This window comes from Helicoverpa armigera, chromosome 19, assembly GCF_030705265.1.
Source record: "Helicoverpa armigera isolate CAAS_96S chromosome 19, ASM3070526v1, whole genome shotgun sequence".
In the NCBI taxonomy this organism is placed as follows: domain Eukaryota; kingdom Metazoa; phylum Arthropoda; class Insecta; order Lepidoptera; family Noctuidae; genus Helicoverpa; species Helicoverpa armigera.
In genome coordinates, this window is record NC_087138.1 from 2,562,077 (window position 1) to 2,582,545 (window position 20,469).

A 20,469-nucleotide genomic window follows, 5' to 3' on the forward strand; every position below is an offset into this window, starting at 1 on the left:
TGAGTCGCGTTCGTTCACGTAACGACGCATGCGTAACAGCGCGCCAATAGGAGCGCTAGTAAACACGGTTCTACGACAATTAATCGAGAAAATTACGCAATTCTCCGTCTGAGGCGAGCGATACTCAATTTGATGGAGTCAGATGACTTGTTTTAAAGTGGAATGTTGACTCATAATTGAGTGAACTGGGTGACTGATTTTGGGTCGGTCAAAGGTGATCGAATCGCAAAAATATAAATCGAATAACTGTGCTATGCTAAATAAAACTCGGTAACAGATCCGATGTTTGATACTCTATTAGGCTTGATCAGGTATTCTACACTTTTACACGCTTCAACTTAATAATTATAGCCCGGTCAAAATAGACATAAAAGTAGTGGTCAAATAACAAAAATTCCCACAGAGCCGATTTTTGGTGGAGAGCTAGATTTGATCATTATAAATAAAATACTAAAAGTCCCCATCGATCCCATGTGTGCGTCAAAAGTTATTCGAGGTCAAATGTCAAAATTTTAGGTTTTTTGATTATTTTTCGAAAACGGTAAGTTTTATCAAAAAAAGACATCGGACCAAAATCGTAGATCTTTAAATTTTCTACAAAAATGGCATTAACAGTTTTCTCCTAAATCTTACCATTCCTGAGATATAGCGATTCAAAGAGTCTCACTATACATGATATGCACATATAAGCCACGTACATACGAGGGCTGCCTTTAAGTTGTATCGTTTGAAATAAGTACAGACAATCTAATAGGTTAATACCATTTATTGTTTTTCAAAGAATTCTCTGCGATATTTAATGCACTTTAGCACGCATTAAACCCAGTTCTTGAAACATTTATTCCATTCTGAAGTGGGGGTAGTCAAATTGGCCGATTTGTATGAGTCAACAGCTTTTCAGGTGTGCTGAAAAGTTTACCACGAAGACTTTACTTAATTTTGTGGAATGTAAAACAATCGTTATGCCCACGGATCTATGTCACGGTATGTTACATGTTGGTCTGCGACAATTAACTGCCGCATAGCCTCGATATTATCTTGGGTCATATCGGGTTTGAACTACCTTCAAGTGGCTTGTCTCTAAGGCTAGATTGCCCACTTTTAAATCCTAAATATGAGCGTACTGCAGTCCTAAGGCATGGTTCTGCATCATTAAACACAGAACAATTTTTTAAAGCGCTGAAGTCGCGACAATCCGCTTTTAAAGTTGTAGAAAATTATCGCACGCTTATTTTCCTTCGACATTTCCATTTTATCCAGAAGACTGGAGTTGGAAGGAAGGTACAAATCGGCCAATTTGACTACCCCACTTTAGAATGGAATAAATGTTTCAAGAACTGGGTTTAATGCGTGCTAAAGTGCATTAAATGTCGCAGAGAATTCTTTGAAAAACAATAAATGGTATTAACCTATTAGATTGTCTGTACTTATTTCAAACGATACAACTTAAAGGCAGCCCTCGTATGTACGTGGCTTATATGTGCATATCATGTATAGTGAGACTCTTTGAATGGCTATATCTCAGGAATGGTAAGATTTAGGAGAAAACTGTTAATGCCATTTTTGTAGAAAATTTAAAGATCTACAATTTTGGTCTGATGTGCTTTTTTGATAAAACTTACCGTTTTCGAAAAAAAATCTAAAAACCTAAAATTTTGACATTTGACCTCGAATAACTTTTGACGCACACATGGGATCGATGGGGACTTTTAGTATTTTATTTATAATGATCAAATCTAGCTCTCCACCAAAAATCAGCTCTGTGGGAATTTTTGTTATTTCATATGTCTATTTTGACCGGGCTATTAAGTAAATTTTCATCATCAAGAGTAAACCCGGTTTACCTCACAAGCGTAACACAAAAGACCAACAAGCAACAATGACATATTCCAAAACTTCAACTTAAGCCTTTAACAGTGTAAGCAAAACTATTAATACCTATTAAGCGCCAAGTTAATTCCGGGCGTTTAACCTGTTTTGTAAACAAGGAACCCGGCGGTATTGTAAATACGTAAACAATGATGTTTTGGATGTCTTTGGTAAACAACTTGTATCCATGTTTCTATTACGTATAAACAGAGGAAGCTGCAACATTAATGCATTGTATCCGTGGCGGCTTTTAAGCATATAAGATATCTATTTTTGTATGAAGATAAACAAAAATTAGAAACAAACACACACAAATACATCAAACTTACTACACTTCGTCATTTTTAACGTAAGGGATTAAAAAAGGACTAAAATAAACCATTTCGTGATGGTAAGTTTTTTCATATTAGCCCCTTAATATGTTTTTACGCCCTTTCCCTTGGCATGATGTCATACGAACCTACGCATTTGAACAAACAATATGCAACTGCAGTAACCTTCAACGATAATGCAAGTAAACTTATTAAATCAAACATAAAAAATCCCCCATCACAGACCTATAATGCGCAAATGTAATACTCAAATGACACCTATTAACCCTCAAACGCAGTCGCCACGCACGACCGATGTTCGTGCAAGAATCGTGCGCCGATCCTCCTTATAGTAATGCGGTACGAACCCCGCATACTAATTGACAGAACTACCATATAAACATGAGGTGTATTACCTACTATTATGGGATACCAGAATACCGTCGTGATGATCCAGTCTTGATGACTTGATCACGAACGCATTTATTTGTAAGCAATTACTTTGTTCAGTCGTTAAATTATAGCGATGGTGAATTGGTGTCTAGAAAGACAAAAATAAGTAGTAAAACGGTAATAGTTGGGGATGTAAAGATTTGTGGGGCATTTAATTTATCTTAATGCGAATCAGCATAAGGCGGCGTATTACCGTAGAAGTTATCTAAATTAGAATCCGCATTTAGATAAAAGAGGATCGGCGCAAACTGACTAATTTAACGCAAGGAAATGTCAGGATACAGATACAGCCAAAAATAACAATGCGGCTGTCAAAGTTTCCTGTTTCAGTGAAAAAGAAGACGTTTGTAAAATGGTAAAAACGGAAGACACTCGTTCGACTTCTGCTGTATTTACGACTAGGTGTTTCCTACGGCTTCGACCACATCCCTTGGTAACTTTTTCCTCAATCCAAATAGAAACTAGGTGTATCCCAAACTCTTCAAATATTGATTACAAAACAATGTGTTTGGCAGTTTCAGCCTAATATGTGTGTTTAGGAATCAGCCACAAAGCCCGTGACCAACATCCGACAAACGCACGTATTGAACCGCGACGGACGGACAAACGAGCTAATTCGTTGATACATCGCACAAACCGCGTCGGGTGCAACGACCGTGCTTATTGTATGATTGGGGGTGCCTCCAATTGGCAGCGACGGGTTAAATTGTGGCTGACGACTCACTGTTGCTAAGTTTAGACGGCCTTGTTGCGGGCCATACCGTAATAACGCATACCGTTATGAAAAAAACAATAAGAGACTATCTGACTTTATTTACAAAATGATAGCACTTATTTATTTGTTGGTCACTTGTTTAGGATATTAGCCTAGATTTTGTACCTACACCCAAAAGGCTAACTTCATATTAAGCAATATTATGATATGGCTCCTAACAAGCAAAGTCATAAAAGGCAATTTTAATTTAGGCATTAGCGTAGATACTGCCTCCAAATACTTGGTAAACATCCAAAACGGCTTAATCGGTCGTTACCAAATTAAGTATCCACTATAATACAACGGAGGATCCATAAAGAGAATCAGCAGTCGTAAAACTAACGTTTCTGATGATATGGATACATTTTTATGGCTATGAAAACTTAGATTATAGTAACACAGAGTATGAAAATGCTCTTGGCTAAGCACCAACCGTATCATAGTTTAAGCGACGCTTAGTGCGGTCAGTCCTTGGCTGGGCACCAGTATTGTCATAAAGAGTTCCCCCGTGTTTCGGAAGCCACTTCGAATTTGTGGTTCTCAACAAATATTTAGTTGTGGAGGCATAATAGGCTGGTCGCTCAAAGTAAAACACTGATATTCAGTATAATTTAGTTAAAATGGAAGCAGAGTCTAAGATAGTCGGAAATACGATGATGAGAGTATAACACGGAGGTCAAGATCAAGGTCAGATTTGAAGTTGCAGTTTCATAATGCATAATCCAAGTCTACATTTGACGTCATGGGTATTATTCAAATTGTTTTATTTATCTCTCATGTAACCTGAAATGACAAAAGGTCAAGGTCACTTACATGTAAGTAAACCGGGCAGCGTGGCCACGCTTTCTTTCTTCAAAGACCTAGTGAAGTCTCATCGATGCACTTCACTTATATGCACAAGCTCTGTGGACAAAAGAAACGAAATATTAATTAAAGGATAATTATCAAATAATTGAGATATGTAAGGGTGCAAAAATTAGGAGGAATTCGTACTTGTTTATGCAATAACACGACCAATTGTCCAGGAATACAATATCGATTTTTAATATTTTATTTTATAAATATTATTCCCGTTTTTCCACAAGCAGGTCCGTTCGCTAGCTATGATTTATCGCAACTGACAATAACTGACGGGACGGCCAACGGACGTGACAGCATTGCGTTTTGCCTTCCAAAGTTTTTCGTATCCTTCCTTCTATAATCGAAGGATATTTATTTCTCCTTGTTACAAAACGATTACATTATCCTAGCAATAAAACATTTGTATCCTTTGTTTTTCTTTCTTATTGCTTCCTTCCGGATCTATAACTTGTGCAGTTTTTTGGGGATATACTTCAAGCCAATTGCATAACATTCGTAATGGTGAAAATCTAAAATTTATGGCTGCTTAAATTGGAAATTTTATTTCGACCTTTGCGTGACGATCTATGCACCAATTTTATTGTATCTATGCAACCCTAAAACATTACAAGTCCACTCGTGTTCCATTCGCTCTATAATTCGAGGGACACCCCGTATTTTGATATCAATTAATAGATTGCACAAAAATATAATGGATTGCGGTAATCCATATTACTGAATGACTTTCCTGGTAAACTTTATCATCAGGATATAATTATCGCACGTCATTATTTATGTTAAATAATACGTAGACGTTTATTATGCTTGATTTACAATAGCCGTTTTCCGTGCTCATCAAACTAGGATCAATATACTCATAATTTTTTTAAGTAAATAATTTATTCATTGCAAAAAGTGAAAATTGAATATTTAAACTTAACCTCTGCGACTCGCACAGGTGCTTATGATAGGCACAAATTAGTTCATTTAGGATCAAGTAATGATTATTATGACCCGCGACATTTTTAGGTACTCGGCGTCATTGGGAATTTCAAGCTTCAGCTGAAGTTCAGCTGCATGTTTAAAATATAGCATATTTTATTCATCATCCCCAATAAACATTGATTTATCAAAGGACTCCTAAGTTTACAGCATCATCAGATAAGCCAGTACTTCAAGTATTTTCTAACAAAATGAGGCCATTAAACCATTAGGCGGGGACCATTTAAAAGCATTTAAGTGAGACAGTAGCAGCTAAGTTTAAGTTAATTTGGAGCGCCTACATTTTAAAAACGATGGCCGGATTTAAGTTAAATATTACTAGAGATAATGTTTTGAAAGAAGGAAACCGAGAGATTTAAGCACAAAACTGTTTTTTTTATTATTAAAATGTTGATTAATATTAACATGCCTACCTGAACTAAACCTTTATTTCCAATCATCAACGGTCTTTGTAAAATTAATTAGATCGTTATTCATCAATTGAAACCAATCAATTGGGCACAATGGCTCATACACCATTTAACAACACTGTCAAAGAATTTTAACAACGGACAACAACTTCGAGTCCAAATAATAATTCCCCGTTCTTTCACCTAACATCTGGTTGCCAGCTGCAAAATTCAAGTCGAAAACCAAGTGACCTTTATTCTATCTACGATATACAATATGTACATCTAGGTCCCACGAGCTCATCCCGCAAACGGGGCAAATCTTGACAATGGCCGTCCTTGGCCAGCCCTCATCTCAGCACCCATTCACGAAGACTACTCAGCAAAAACCAGCCTTAAAACGAAGAACCTTGAGTCTAGTTTGCAATGAAAAATATGGCGCTTACGATATTTTGCAAGAGAAAATTTGCGAGTTTTAATGATTAGGGGAAGGTGCTTCGTTTGGAGAATTCCAGTGGTTATGAGTATTATGTTTTATGTATGTGTTGCCTGTTTAATAAATGGACTAGGGAAGCTGTATTGTTTTGCATTCAGGTGGGTTTTCTACGTGAAATATGTAGTTCCAAATACAAAGTAGTCATTAAGAATTCCGCATTGGACATCGTATCTACATAATTTAGTAGAACCTCATTTTTGGTTCCATTTTTAGGAGATTTGGTTCCTGATTTAAGTAAGTTGACATATTCTCTTAAACCAGAGGTATTGCAGTCCGTTCATCAATATCAATCACAACAGCTTTCCAGGAACTAAACGACCAATCCATGTCTAACCCCAAGCTTACACATTACCTTTTAACATACAATACGTTGTCGACTCCTGTTTGCCGGCAAACGGATCAGGCCACGACGAGGCCAAGAGTCGACTAAGTCTGTGTCGACCGCAATCCTCTAAATTGTATTAGCGCAAGCGACCGTGCCGTTGCTGGGTATTAAGGAACGGGTTTGAAGGAGACACGAGGGGTGTGTAACGGAACGTAAAGAAACATGGGGTGTAACATTTTTGAATATACAATACATGCTCGCCTGACTCAGAGAGACAGTTGGTTGAATATTCAAATTGCAAGTCGTGCTCAGCTGTCTTTCAGTGATGGTGCATTCAATGTACATCTCGTTTAGTTTTCAGTTCTGAGGAATAATTTCATTGCAAATATTTATGGAAACTAATAGACTGTCATTCCAAGATTTACACCCACCATGAAAACATGCATATTGTCTATCACCTTTAACTTAACAACACAACTTATAACTAACAAAACTAATTGAGTAATTTAAAGCTCAGGACACAGGCTAAGCACAAAACAATTTATGGTGCTACATTTTACCAAGAACCCGATACACTGACACCAACTTTCTCTGTAAATAAATAACGTTCCCACATCGGACCCATCAGGGCCTTTTAAATAAATTCCAAGCGAAGTGATAAAGAGTATCATACAATGCCATGCTTAGATCCCATAAATTTTAATAAAGAATTCTGAACATAAAAGGCACTTTTCCGCTTGTTAAATAGCGACGTTGTACCTAAATCAAAGTATGAATGAATATGATTAATATGCCCATGTAACTGTTGGCGTGGCGTGTTCAGAGGCGATCAATGGAGAAGTTTCCTTGCCGCGTAACAATGCTAATGAGTACTTTAATGAATCAGTGGAAAAACCTGTTTACTCATCGATTTTAAGGAACAAAATACTAGTACATAGTATCAACATTATGGTTATTGGAAAGATGACAAAGAGGACGAATCAGTTGTAACAATTTCTCGGCTGATTCGAGCTCTGTCATGCAGGCCGCGTTAGGAACAATTTGCATAGAAAATGGTGAATATGATGAGTGGCATTCAACGGAAGAGTATGTCGTTCATCATCATTCTAGCTTCGTTTGCCAAATTGAGTAATTGATCCGTCTGATTGCTCGTGGAATATAGGTTATTGGGACAGAATGAGGATGACGGACAATAAGTCTACTGGTGGCTGAAGAATACCTACATAAAAAGTAAAACTAAATATGATAACTCGGTCGTTGTTAGATAGATCCCTAAAGCATATTTCATGGTACAGTTATAGTGATTTAAACGGAGATTTTTATTTTGGAACTGAAGAATTTTTACTACACTTATTGAAACGAGTAAGTGAAGGCCCAGACTGCTCTGATTTTAATTAAAACAGTATCAAGTACGGAAAGAACCTACAGTTAAACAGCCTTGAAATATAACGGGGTTATTAGCGGCGTTCAAACAGTTAACAGTCTCCTTTGATCACTGCGGGGTGCCAATGCCAGTATCGTTGACCTTTCAATTAAAAAAAACTTTAAAACAAACTATGGAATCGATATTTACTCCAATTTTAGCATCCATTGCTTCGTACCTTGAAGTGTTTGCTTAAAGTTGCTTTCAAAAACGCAATGGTTGGTGAGAATATCGAAAGGTACTCGGTAGGTTGATGTCAAGCGCAGATGTTTGTAATAGCTTTAAGAATGTTTGGAATTTGTTCTCAAACTTTTAATGGAATTGGTATGTTCTTAATTGTATCTGAAGTACCCAAAGTTTAATAAGGGTATTGTGGAAATTCATTACAATTTTCCTCAAAGGTAAGCTTGTTTCTCAAGGGCCTATTTAGCTTTTGGAATTTTGGCAACAGCGATGTAGTTAGCTATAACAGTAGGAAGTGTATTTTTTCAAACAGTGGGCATTGACGGCATAATCTTACATAGATTCAGCAGTTTAATGTTTGCAAACTGATTAATAACTTGTGAAACCGAAGTACTCTCTACGGGATTTTGGTATTCGGGTGAACGTCTCCTTGTCAGTTCCTTTTTTCAGTTTCACAAATCAGCCCAGGGTAAGGGTTGTTATTTCACGGTGCCAGGGACTTCCAATGTAGCCTGTTAAGCCGTCGCCCTCGTTCCGGGATTCTACCTTATTAGGAGTCAATCAGTCATGCGTATTTGAAGAATATGACCTTAAAGCTTGTTAGGTGAGCGAACCACGGGAGTCCGTAATTTTTCTAACTCATATTTTAATTTTACAATTAGCGAATATGATTAAGAACACAAATTAATTCAACCACTTTCTAGCTAATATCATGTCGTGTTAAACAGAAATTCCCATGACGATAGAAAAATACACCTATCAGACACACTATTAATTTGGACCTGTCATAAAATAACTTCTCCAGTTTGTCATAGTCATGACTACCATAATTAACCAATTCTAATTATGTAAAGTGCCTACTGATGGTGATGTTGACAATTAATTAATGAGGCCACCGTAATTAAAAAACTTGTATCTTTGAAATTGTTTTTAAATAGGTACTCATTAATTAAAATTGCGAACGTAGTCTGAATCTGCGCCCATGTTGCTTTTTAATGAGCATGAATATTTATCCTATGATTTTTCCGGAAAATTACGCATGTTTTCCGGAAGGGTTAGCTAGGGCAACCTTTCCCATCCATTTTTCATTTTTTTAGTCGAAAAGAGTTAATGTGTTTTTTATGAACATATTTTCACTCTAGGATTTCAATCTCTTCCTAATTCTTACTAAAATTACAAAAATATCCTTGCCCACTTTGAACATAAAATAGAACCTATGCAATTTTAAATACCACCAATGTTAACTTAATTTGCAGTTCTATTGAACACGTAACTTATTGAACAGCCCATCGAAACGGCCAACCTTTACGCCCTTGCGAACTGTATACGCATTCCAATTTAAAGATTATCCTGCTACTTACTGCCACTATTTAGACTTCAAGTAGTGGCATTTACGTCATGGTACAACTTGAAATATAACTTGTAGATAATGAAGAAACAGTATAATTGGTAGCGAGTACTATTTAACTGAGTATGACTCATCTAAAGGCTAGCAGATGCGTAATTTAAAACAACAAAAGGGCAAGGTAGTTCTCCAGGACCTATTAGTAGTGAAAGTAACTACCTATTAATTCTTAATAGTTCAAACAAAAGAACAACACCATGAGTTCATGCTTAGCACCATGTATCGGCATCCTGACTTATTGTTACAACATATTGTGTGGAGAAGAACCAATTAACGCTCACACACACCACAGACATTGCTCATCGGGACTCCCAAACGAACAAAAACTTTGTCTAACTAACAGAAGTCAAAGGACCAATAAAACTTCAACAAGAAGGGATAGTTTAAATCACATTTACCTTGAACTAACAATTCCTTACACGAGGATACACGGCTCAAAGGGAAGGCATAAGGGATGAGCCTTATCGATCACATGGTCCTTCGAGCTTTCCGGGATTAGGGCCGAATAAAGGGCCTTATTCTTGCTACAGTCTACTCATATGTTTAGCTGGATTAATCTTCTTCCTTACAAAAAGAATATCTTGTTACAAACGTTTGAAGGGAAATATTTCGGCAAGAAATCGGGTCGACTCGCAATAAAAATGGTAACAAAGTTAACATATTTTAGCATAGAATCAAATTGTAGTCAAGAGGAATATTGCAAAGGGAATAAATAAGGGATTTTTGTCTTGTTTTCTGGGTTCTCTGATTACCGGATTTCCATTTTATTGTGAGACAGGCGCTGGCGAAAACATTTCAAGGACTAAAGAACATTTTGAACGTTTGACAATATTCTTCTATTTCTGCCTAACTCCAGTTACATTTGTATACCACTAAAGTTCCAAAATACACACGTTAATTGACAGATTACCAACACCACCTCAAACAAGAACCGTACATAACGTTTAACTGATGGTTCAAATTCTAAGCGTATTAAGTTTAAACTGCTAATTATTTACCTCCCAAGGTAAGCGGATATCTTAGCCATCAATTAGATTACACAAAGCCGCGCATTAAAAGCAGATTATCTGTCGACCTCAAGTTTCTTACATTTCTTAAGGTTTGAAACGCAAGTTGACGTCACAACCATCGTTCACGGGTGTCTGTTACGAAATTCTGATAGTAAAGACAGGTGACTCGGCTTGACCTGTTCTTAAGTATGTCCCTGGCCTTATTTCAGTATAAGATTAGATTACGAAACTATTGATTGACATACTAAACATTAATTCAGTAGATTATCCCCCACTTAACATACACTTTCTGGTCACCAATGAGGTATCGTAATTCAAGTGAAAAAGTATTAAGAAAAGCAACATTGGATAACCAGCGCGCTTCGAACATCGATACCAGTCAAATATTTGCACTAATTTCCTTGTAGTCTGCATCGAAAACCCAATACGTTCTTCTTGTATTATTTGAGACAAACATTGACTTGAAAGGTCAATATTTTGCTTAGGCTTTCAAACATGGGTGAAATGCCATTGAACCGGTCGAAAGCGATTGGGAAAGCCATAGTTTATAGTCAATATTTGAAACCAAAGCATTGTTTAAAGAAATATAAATCTGGGCTTCGGAGTATTTATTGCCGCTAACAAGGTAAAACAGTTAAATGAAAACAAACCAAAAAGACCCCAGATTTCCCTTTCACAATACTTTCTTCGGTAAAAACATTCTCCCGACAAACAACCAAATTCCAGTTCCAATGAAGCGAACAATCACCAATTATTCAATTTGATTTACTAAATCTCTTTCTTGTACCGCAACGGTAACGAAAAGCGAAACGTAACTAAAATAACATGTTTCAAGACTCGCAACCATTAAAATACCGGCAACCCACGCATTCAGAGCCTAAGGCACCATAACCAAGCCATAAAGACCTTTAAAACTTCAAGCAATAGGTCCAGATTCCTTTTGCAGGATCTCCCGAAGCAGGTCCGCGGTCGTAGTCCATAACAGATGCCAATAACAGGTATGAATTTTATCGATAAAGGAAGAAGTTTCCATTTTATTGATGTTTTGATCATATTGAAGGCCTTGAGTGATTCTTATGGCCGAGGTAAACGACTCTTTGGAACTGTGGTTGAAAAAACTGTAAATAAAACAAGATGACGAGTAAGAAGCCATTACAAGCGTGAAGAATTTCTTCTGCACCGTTCTCATAGATTAAGCAGCATAACAGCAAAGTGGAATGATTACTGCTAGTCAGAAATTGTCGTGAACACTGACTTGCAAGTTGGACCGTGATAAATAACGGGGAGAAAAAACATTACCCTCTTTTCGTAGCAATTGAGTAAAAACCAGGCTATACGAAAGTATCATGTAGTGGTAATTTAATACATAATAACCGTAGCAAGCTGCGTCGGCTGAATCCGAGAAATTCCGACGCAGACAGGGATATAAGTTTGACTCCCAAGCATTTGGCAATTGTGTCCATATTTACCCGTTGCGAACTCTAATATTGCGACTAAAGTTTGCTTGCTAACGCATATTCAGCAAAAAGTTTGCCACATAATCGCTTGGACCATTCTTTTGCAGCGCTAGCACAAAAATGCAGGCGCGCAATACTGTGTAGTTTCGTAATACTTTTTTTAAATTCAACAATAATTAGTATTGTTCGCGATAACGTAACTACCGACAGCTAAAGTAAGTAGGTTAGCGCATCGATAAATCTTTATCTACGCACTACTTCACTCACTTTATATTACAATACTTGATAATGTAGATAGGCTACCTGTTTGGGCGCTAATAATTGCAATTAGCAGTTTAATTAATTATGTTAGTGATTAATTTATTAAAGGTAAATGATTTTGTTAGTTCGTTGACGGTTTATGGAGCAAGACTGCTATTTTCAGTATTTTTGAAGAAATAATTCAAGAAAATCCACAGAATAATGTTTGATTAACTAGTGACTAGAACAAATAGATTGAAGTTTTAAAAGCCAAGAAACTATAACACTGACAATAATCACACTGTGAAGCTACACTACCAAAGTAAAAATAGAAGAATATACAACGTTCTAAAGAAATCTTCGCTGTACGCATCTAGGCCAAATTAAAATAAGTGGGCTTCCACCACAAATTGGGCTATTCCAATCTAGCCAACTTCACGCACAGAGAGGTGCGGCCGTAGATTTGAATACCATCATAAAAATAATCACGACGAATTCACGACTATTAGATCGATACAAAAGCAATCTATTTAATTAAACGTGAAGTCCATAAACTTAATTACCATGCAAATCACAGACCAAAGGACGCAAGGACCAAACCCAAAAGTTTTAATAGTTCCAAATGGACCAGTTGAATATCGTATGCTGTTTGTATTTGAATTTATAATTAAAGGATAAGAAGTAATTACCAAAACCGACAATTTGTTCTTGGACAAGTTTAATTTAATATCGTTTTACGCCTTTCGGAACGGGAACGGCGTGTTACTAATGGAGGAAACGAAACTTTGAATAAAACGCCGAAATCATAACACAAGGTCTATTGCAGAAACTGGCGGACGGACGGACGGGCAAACCGCACTCGGTCCAATTTCTAAACGCTTCCGGAAATAACCTGGGTGCCTGGTTGCAACATGGCGCGCGGTCGAGCGTGCTTCCACTATCATTAGTTATTCGACGGCCGGAGAATCACTGCAGTTTCGAAATTAAACAATTTCACCAAGGCCTGTATGTAACATTGTAACACACGGGAACAATGACCGATCGGACTAAGTGTTTGCATGACGTTACCTAATACGACAATGGCGTGAGCAGTTTTGACAGCCACATGATGATGGGCACACGATATAATAGATGAGTTGGCCTAGTTATATTGAGAGTGGTTATGATAATCGCGAGAATGCACGCCTGACAAACTGCCAGTAAGTATAGTAAAGGACATCAAATGAATGACACCTAAACGTTTTCGTGATCAAAGAAGTTACAAGCAAATAACTACACACAGATCCAGTTTGATTTCAAATTATAAAGCTGCACCTGGTCCAAAAACAATTTCAAAAACGAAAATGGACCAAAAAGAATCCAATCGAATGGACCGAAGATACTAATTGTACGAAAAAGACCATCATTGGCCTTCTGGAATCCCCCAAAAGTAATCATATAAACCACAACCAGTTTTGATATTAGCGTTGCAAAGTGAGTCAGACAGAAGCGCGAAGTTTTTTATCATGAGTTAGCGAGTGTGTAGAACGCGTAACTCCAATTTGAGACAGCTAAGTAATTAGGAAGTCTATTCCGAGCTCGATGCTTGAGGCAGAGTCGTTGACACTTGTACCCGGTTTATGATAAACGACTGCCATGAAACAATAATGCCTTGAGCTTGGTCTTTATGCCTTATAAAACTGCTCCATATCAAAATAACATCTGAACTTCAAGGTGAAATCTAAAATACTCGTAGATGTTTTTTCGCAAAATGTTTTTGGCACAGAAATTGCATTTTAAAAGAGGTTGCTCTAAAAATATTACGAGGGAAATTGGGTCAGCCTTTTCGTTCGGATGATATTCTTTTGTCTTGCCAGCAAAGTTGTTGGACTTTTACTTATTATTTTTCCAATTTACTGCACGAGACCTGCAGGACTTGTAAAGTTTTCTCCTCTATAGAAACATTATTTCATACGTTGTAGAGTACCAAGATATTGTCTCTAATAACTCGAGAGAAATAATAACGTTTTTATTTGTTCCAGAACTGTGACTTTTGCTCGTTAATTAAATGGTACGAAGTTTTCGCTGATTACTTTAATTCAATAGTAGAACATGAGGCAACAACCGTCTTCAAAGCATTCTTCATAATGTCACAATGGTAGGAAGTTAACCAGCGAGGCAGAATGAACCGGCGAACATTTTTGGCGATCGATATTATTCACTTTAGTAAAGTTCATCGTTCGTGAATCAAGGCCATTTCGCAGCAAATGCCGTAAGGACGTCCACGGCTATGCTATATAGGGCATTGACCTCTAATACTATTGTCTCGCACTCTATGCCCATAGGTGTGGCGCATAGCCCTCGGCAAAATCCATTACTCCACCCCATATTTTGACATGTTTAAGATGTCTTGCTTCGCATAAACTTGGGTCGCTAAAAGGGTCATGCATACTGCTTTTCCCAGAAGATAAGACAATGTAACAAAGACTTAAGAGTGGGTTTAAATGTCTTTGAAGGTAGAAATAACGGTTTAGGATGAGTTGATTAGAACTGCAAGCAACATACAGCACGTTACAACAATTTGATATTTTAACACCTTTCGTTTAACGGTCTCTAAGTCGCAAGACGTGACTGCTACATAGTCTTGTCTATTAAGTTGTAATGTGCAGAATAATTGCATTTTAATACTGCTAGTGAAACTTGAAGATACAAGTTATTGTTGTGGTGTAAAAACTATGTCAAATATGTCCCAGTTGTCCTTGTGTGAGTCACTATTGGACAGAGTACTTAATAAAATCGCAATTGCAACAAAACCTGCCGCGGCTTCTGTTGCTCAATGCGTATTCAATACTTTGTACGGGTATGCAAAAAGTAATATTGTTACTGCATTACGATTTTGCGAGTTCAAGGAGGTTTTCGTCGTGTGGTAACTTTACCGCAGAGGTACAATAAAAAGTAAGGTCTAGTCATTCCATTAGCCTATGTGGAACCATTAAAGACGTGTAAGAATATTCTAGATTCAGAATTGCGTAACAAGTTTCATAAAACGTTGTTCCAAATAGCAGGGAAACGTCCACAGTTTGTTATACGTAACACGAGATCGCCGCTTGCGGATAGAGGAAATTATCGAACGTTTCCTAATCAACGCTGTATCGATCAACAAGCCCCACTAGACACGTAGTCTGATTAATTCTTACCGAGGCTTCTTGCTATACCCGCTTGATAGACCGCAAGTTGATGTACCCAGTACCCTTAGACCGCGTAACAGGGATGAAAATTCAATTAGTTCATGGGATGTGAAATTGTGATTGGACAAATGGGGCAGTTCATGTTATCTCTATCCTCATCTTCTTTGCCAACTTGCAACATAACTTCTAACATAAAATTACAACACTCGGCTTATATTTTTGTTCACTTTGTAAGCTAAATAAGCTAAGCAAACGCCAGTGAGAACCGGTCCGGTGACAGGCGCAACGACCTTGCCAGGCGTCCGTTCATACCGAATCGGCCGTTATCCCATTCCCGAATTCCATTGATACCTTTAATCTGGGCGGCGGATTATCAGCTCAGCGAGCTATGGTGTGCTTGGAGAATTTTACCAACGGGAGACGCCCGTAACTGGGTTGAGGAGGTCAGATAGGCAGTCGCTCCTTGTAAAGCACTGGTACTCAGCTGAATCCGGTTAGACTGGAAGCCGACCCCAACATAGTTTGGGAGAAAGGCTCGGAGGATGATGGGAGACGCCATAGTGTCCTCTGTGGTAGGTATGGTAGCGCCGGTCATACCAGGTTTTGTCAAGTTTATGCTTGTGTTTGTCAATTTTGTCGTGTCTGTGTTATCGAAAATGCATGAGTGATCCATGTATCACTATAAGTATGTTGCGTTGCCTCATCTACCCGCCCGAAAATTGGTAGCCTCGCACAGAGATTTGGGCTCATGGCGGGTCCGGTTTTGAACAGCTCTAAGATGGTGTACAATATACTTTATTTGATACGATAAACTTTTTGCGGGTTTGGTATGCCGTTGGTTGTTTTATGTCTTCATTTTCGGAGACTGATCTTTTCGGTTTGTTTTGCGGTTTGGGTTGTACTGTTGTTTGTGGATTAATTTTGCGGTAATTTGCGGGGGATAAACTTTTACTGGATAGATGGCTGGCATGGGATTTCCAAAAGATTTTTATTTCCACGGATATTGCAGAAAGGTTCAATGTAGTTTTATTTAAACTACGATTAGGACGTGTCAAAACTAACGGCAGTTTCTTTGCTTACAAAAATTCTGAGTAAACCAAGTTTTTGTCATAAATTCCGTCAGTTTTTGCAGGATTGGGCAGACTGTGTAAAAAGATATTCCGGTTTTCACAGCTTTTATCATTTTTGGAAGCAAGAAGCTTATTTTCATAGTTTTCGTTGAGGAACAAAGATGTACCTAATGTCATTGATCTGATACCAAATACCCATACTCATACCCAAATGTACGACAGTAAGTAGCTACCAAAATCGAACATTTAGAAGTCTGAATTTGATCGGTTCCCATTATCTTACAAGCTTTTTGTCTGCCTGAAGCCTGAAGACCACAGCGCATAATTACGAATCTAACAATAATAATTATTTAATTCATATTTCACTTTTTATATCATCCCAAATATTTGGCGGACAGGTTGATTAAAAAAACAAGTGTTACCAATTTCATTTACCGTTATCTCGAACGTCCCAAATGGTGCGGTTTTAATTACTATCTGATATGAATCATATGTGGAACGAAGCTTATTTATACAAGTACATACTCTTATAGTATATGTATACATGTACAAGCACCTACACAGGTAAATAATCCTTAATAGTTTTTTGTTAGCTGTCAAATTGAGAGACTGTTAACGTGATTAACAGTGTAAAGTAAATGATAGGAATTATTTTTTGGACATAAAAAAACTATACCTTATAGTAATTTATTTGAATTTTAGATACTGACATATATTCTACAGAATATAGAAACGCATTTTGTATCTAAGCCTATCTGGAAAATACTGGTGAATTTAACATTTTTACTAAGATTAAAAAGTCGTAAAATAAATTGATCGTAAAAAAATTATAATATCAAAATAAAAAAATCCTTAAAACTTTTATTGGGACATTCCACGAATTTTAATAGAGCCATAAAAATATTATAATACCTTTCAAATATATGGTAGGCTCATATGAAACCATCTTTATTTCGGGGTGGTTGTATTTTTACAACATTTTAAAGTATCCATAAATAATATCGCTCTTTGCCTAAGCTATAAGTGGGTTTATGATGAAGAAAAAACATGATTTGTAAGATTGTGTTCGTAAACATGGCTGTTTGCCAAATAGGTGACTGCTCCGGTCAGTTGTCAGATACAACGGTCTAAAATTAAATGTCTTGTGTTAATGTCTTTAACAATCCCTTCAGGAAATGAACTGAGTACTTTGCAAATAGAATTTAATAAGCAAAACCTTTGGGGATATACAGGTATTACTTGACTGCACTCGAAAAGACTGCCTACATTCCCAAGGCACTTTGTAGCATTGAATAATTCACACAGTAGGCATGTTTTTATGTTGATTCCAATACTCAAGTCTGTCTGTACGAATCAATAAATGCACAGGATGCGTGGTTATTCCCCAGCGCAAGCATTGAACCTTGAAATATTATTTTTATATGAGGTTTTTTTATCACCCATTATGAAAGAATTGTGGATTACATTATTTCCTTGCTGAAGCCAAAAAATAATCAATACCATTAATTAGTAAGCAGATAAATAGTTTCAGAAAGTTGTAATGCGAGGTTCAAAAAAAATATATAAAAGGCTTTTTTCCAAATTAATTTGTACAGGCTAAACATGCCTAAGTAATAAGCTACATATTTCATAACTATAACCATAGCAATAATTGCCAAGACGCAGCCATAAAATAGGAAACAAATGTGCTATTATTAATTAGCGTGCTGTCCTTGCAAAGTGCCATATGTTTGTGATGTCACAGAATAAAGAGCTAACTTGTTATAATTATATTTGAATATTCATACAGATATTGAGTTTCTAATATAAGTTATCAATAACCAGCTGTTTTCCTGCAGTTTCACCCGCGTCGATAAAATATAGACCATGTTACTCTAGAATAATATAGCTGACAGACCGTAAAAGGATTTTAAAAATAACTTTGGAGACTTTTTTAGGATACAGACAAAATGTTTCCTCTATTACATTAGTAACAATATGTGCATTTATAAAAATAGTATTGATAACACATAAGGATATAAAATAAACAATATTATTTTGATATATCTTTATGATAAATATAGTTTATAATCAGGCTGCAACAGGATACTGATTACAATAGTTTTCAGTTTTCAGCAATAAATGTATTTTCACTTATCAATTGAATGTTATAAATGTATGTGTTATCTTTGCTAATATTATAAATGCAGAAAAAACTGTTTTAATGATTGAAATGCATAGTGAAATTTTCAATATAAATTTAATTCATGAAGCAGATTTTTTTATCAATTTCCAAGTAGAAAAACAGCTAGTAACCTCTACTCTTATACAGATATTTACCATACAGATTGACTGCACATCATCTACCTAGCTTTTCCAAACTATGTTGACTAATAGTCTAACTGCATGCAGCAGAGTACTAGTGTTCTATAAGGAGCAACTGCCTATCTGACCTCCTCAACCTAGATACCTGAACCACCCAATAACAGATAGAATAACAGAGGCATGATCGACTGCACAGATATTCAAAAAATATTTTTGCAAATAGAGACCTTAACATCTGTGAGTGACATATTAAGTTTCCCCTGGGATATACATGATACAGAAGGAAACAGCTAGAAATTTATAAAATGACTAAATTCAATGGAATATTTTAGTCTGTGGGAAAATTCTTAGGAAGGAAACAATATTACATTGGGTCAAGTACATATGGAAGAAACTGTGCCTGACTATCAGATAACAATCAGTGTCAATGACTGTTATTAAAATTGCTTACAATCAAGATAAAAAAATAAGTGTGGAATTATGGAGTTTATGATACTTGTTGAAACTCTTTGTACTAATGTGTGTAGTTGCTCTCAAACTTTACGTAATTTTAAAGGTAATTTTGGACAGTTGACAAAATAAGTTTCATATGATTTCAACAGTTCAAAACTAGTTTCCTAACCTAAGTTATTCTAAGAAAACAACACTTTTACACCAAGTTTGTGGTGCAGAACTAAGTAGAATGTGTTGAACGAAATGCCTAATGGGTACGTAAATACCTCTCACTGCGATTTCTCAATTTATCATAAAGTTTTCAGTGGGAAATAGAGCATGAACTATGTTTAATTCAGTGTTTGTTAAGTTTAAACAAGTTCTTACGTACATTTGTCACTTTATGTACGTAATACATGTTTTATGGTGTGTACTCATGGCTTCGCGTTGCCGTGAAGAAAGGAATCTTATCAGAATCTTTGCAATCTACTATAATCTTCCGTTATCTCGCGCGGGCGCTCGGCGGGCGCGTATCACTCGGCAGCTTTCGTGGCATAAAAACCGTCACATAAGACATAAAAGTGGCAACTATTCAGTTCGTAGAGTAGCACGACTTACCTTTAGTCCACAACAATTAAATAAACAGCAAACCGTAATCCAATATTTTATTATCCAGTGATCCTGTTACTGCGAGGGCACAACAAACATTCAATACTAAACAACACTTACAATTTAGTCACTAATATACACACAATACCACACAAAATGTTTACAGAATTTATAATATTCACTCAGAAACACCGAATTATGAGAAACTTGATTAATTTCAACACTAAAATTCGGCAACGGTCGTTAGCATCCCGTTCAAGTTGAAACATCGGCCATCACTAAAAATGTTGCCACTATATGAAAGTCACGTTATTCCCACTTCTACACTCACGTGTATTTTCATTACCAACGCTAAATAATAAACTCCCACGTTTCAATTTTGTAACGTGCATTTTAACAATGATTAGCAACGATTAGCAATTCTCCGAACCTTGTGAAACCATCCAGTGATAAAATTTCCTGTCGTCTTCGTCTACATGTTCATTTATTCTATTTAACAAAATAAAGTAACATCATTTTTTTTATATAAAAAAGGGGCAAGTTCATTGAACAAAGAACAATAAAAAACAACAATAAGTATTTGATCTTCAGTCATGTACACCATTGTAAAAAAAATATTAAAACTTATACTCTTGAATAATGGGATAAACGCTAAGAAGAAGAAGAAGAAGACTCTTGAATAATACGTTGTTTAATAATTTTATAATTTGCACTGAACGGGTTCTCTTTT

General features: G+C 36.5%; 1 protein-coding gene across 2 annotated transcripts in view; it reads right to left on the reverse strand.

The window, feature by feature from the left end:
- Positions 1 to 20,063, reverse strand: part of LOC110382568 (protein kinase C and casein kinase substrate in neurons protein 1) — a 111,125-nt gene extending 91,062 nt beyond the window's left edge. The window contains exons 1-2 of one of the 2 annotated variants that reach the window (XM_049841612.2): positions 19,749 to 20,063; positions 4,201 to 4,290 (exon numbers count right to left, since the gene is read on the reverse strand). The gene's annotated coding sequence lies outside the window, so the exon portion shown is untranslated. Of the gene's footprint in view, positions 1 to 4,200; positions 4,291 to 4,380; positions 4,403 to 19,748 lie in introns of those variants that run through there. The other variant, XM_064039397.1, reaches the window with a different exon arrangement.
- Between the last annotated feature and the right edge of the window lie 406 nt (positions 20,064 to 20,469).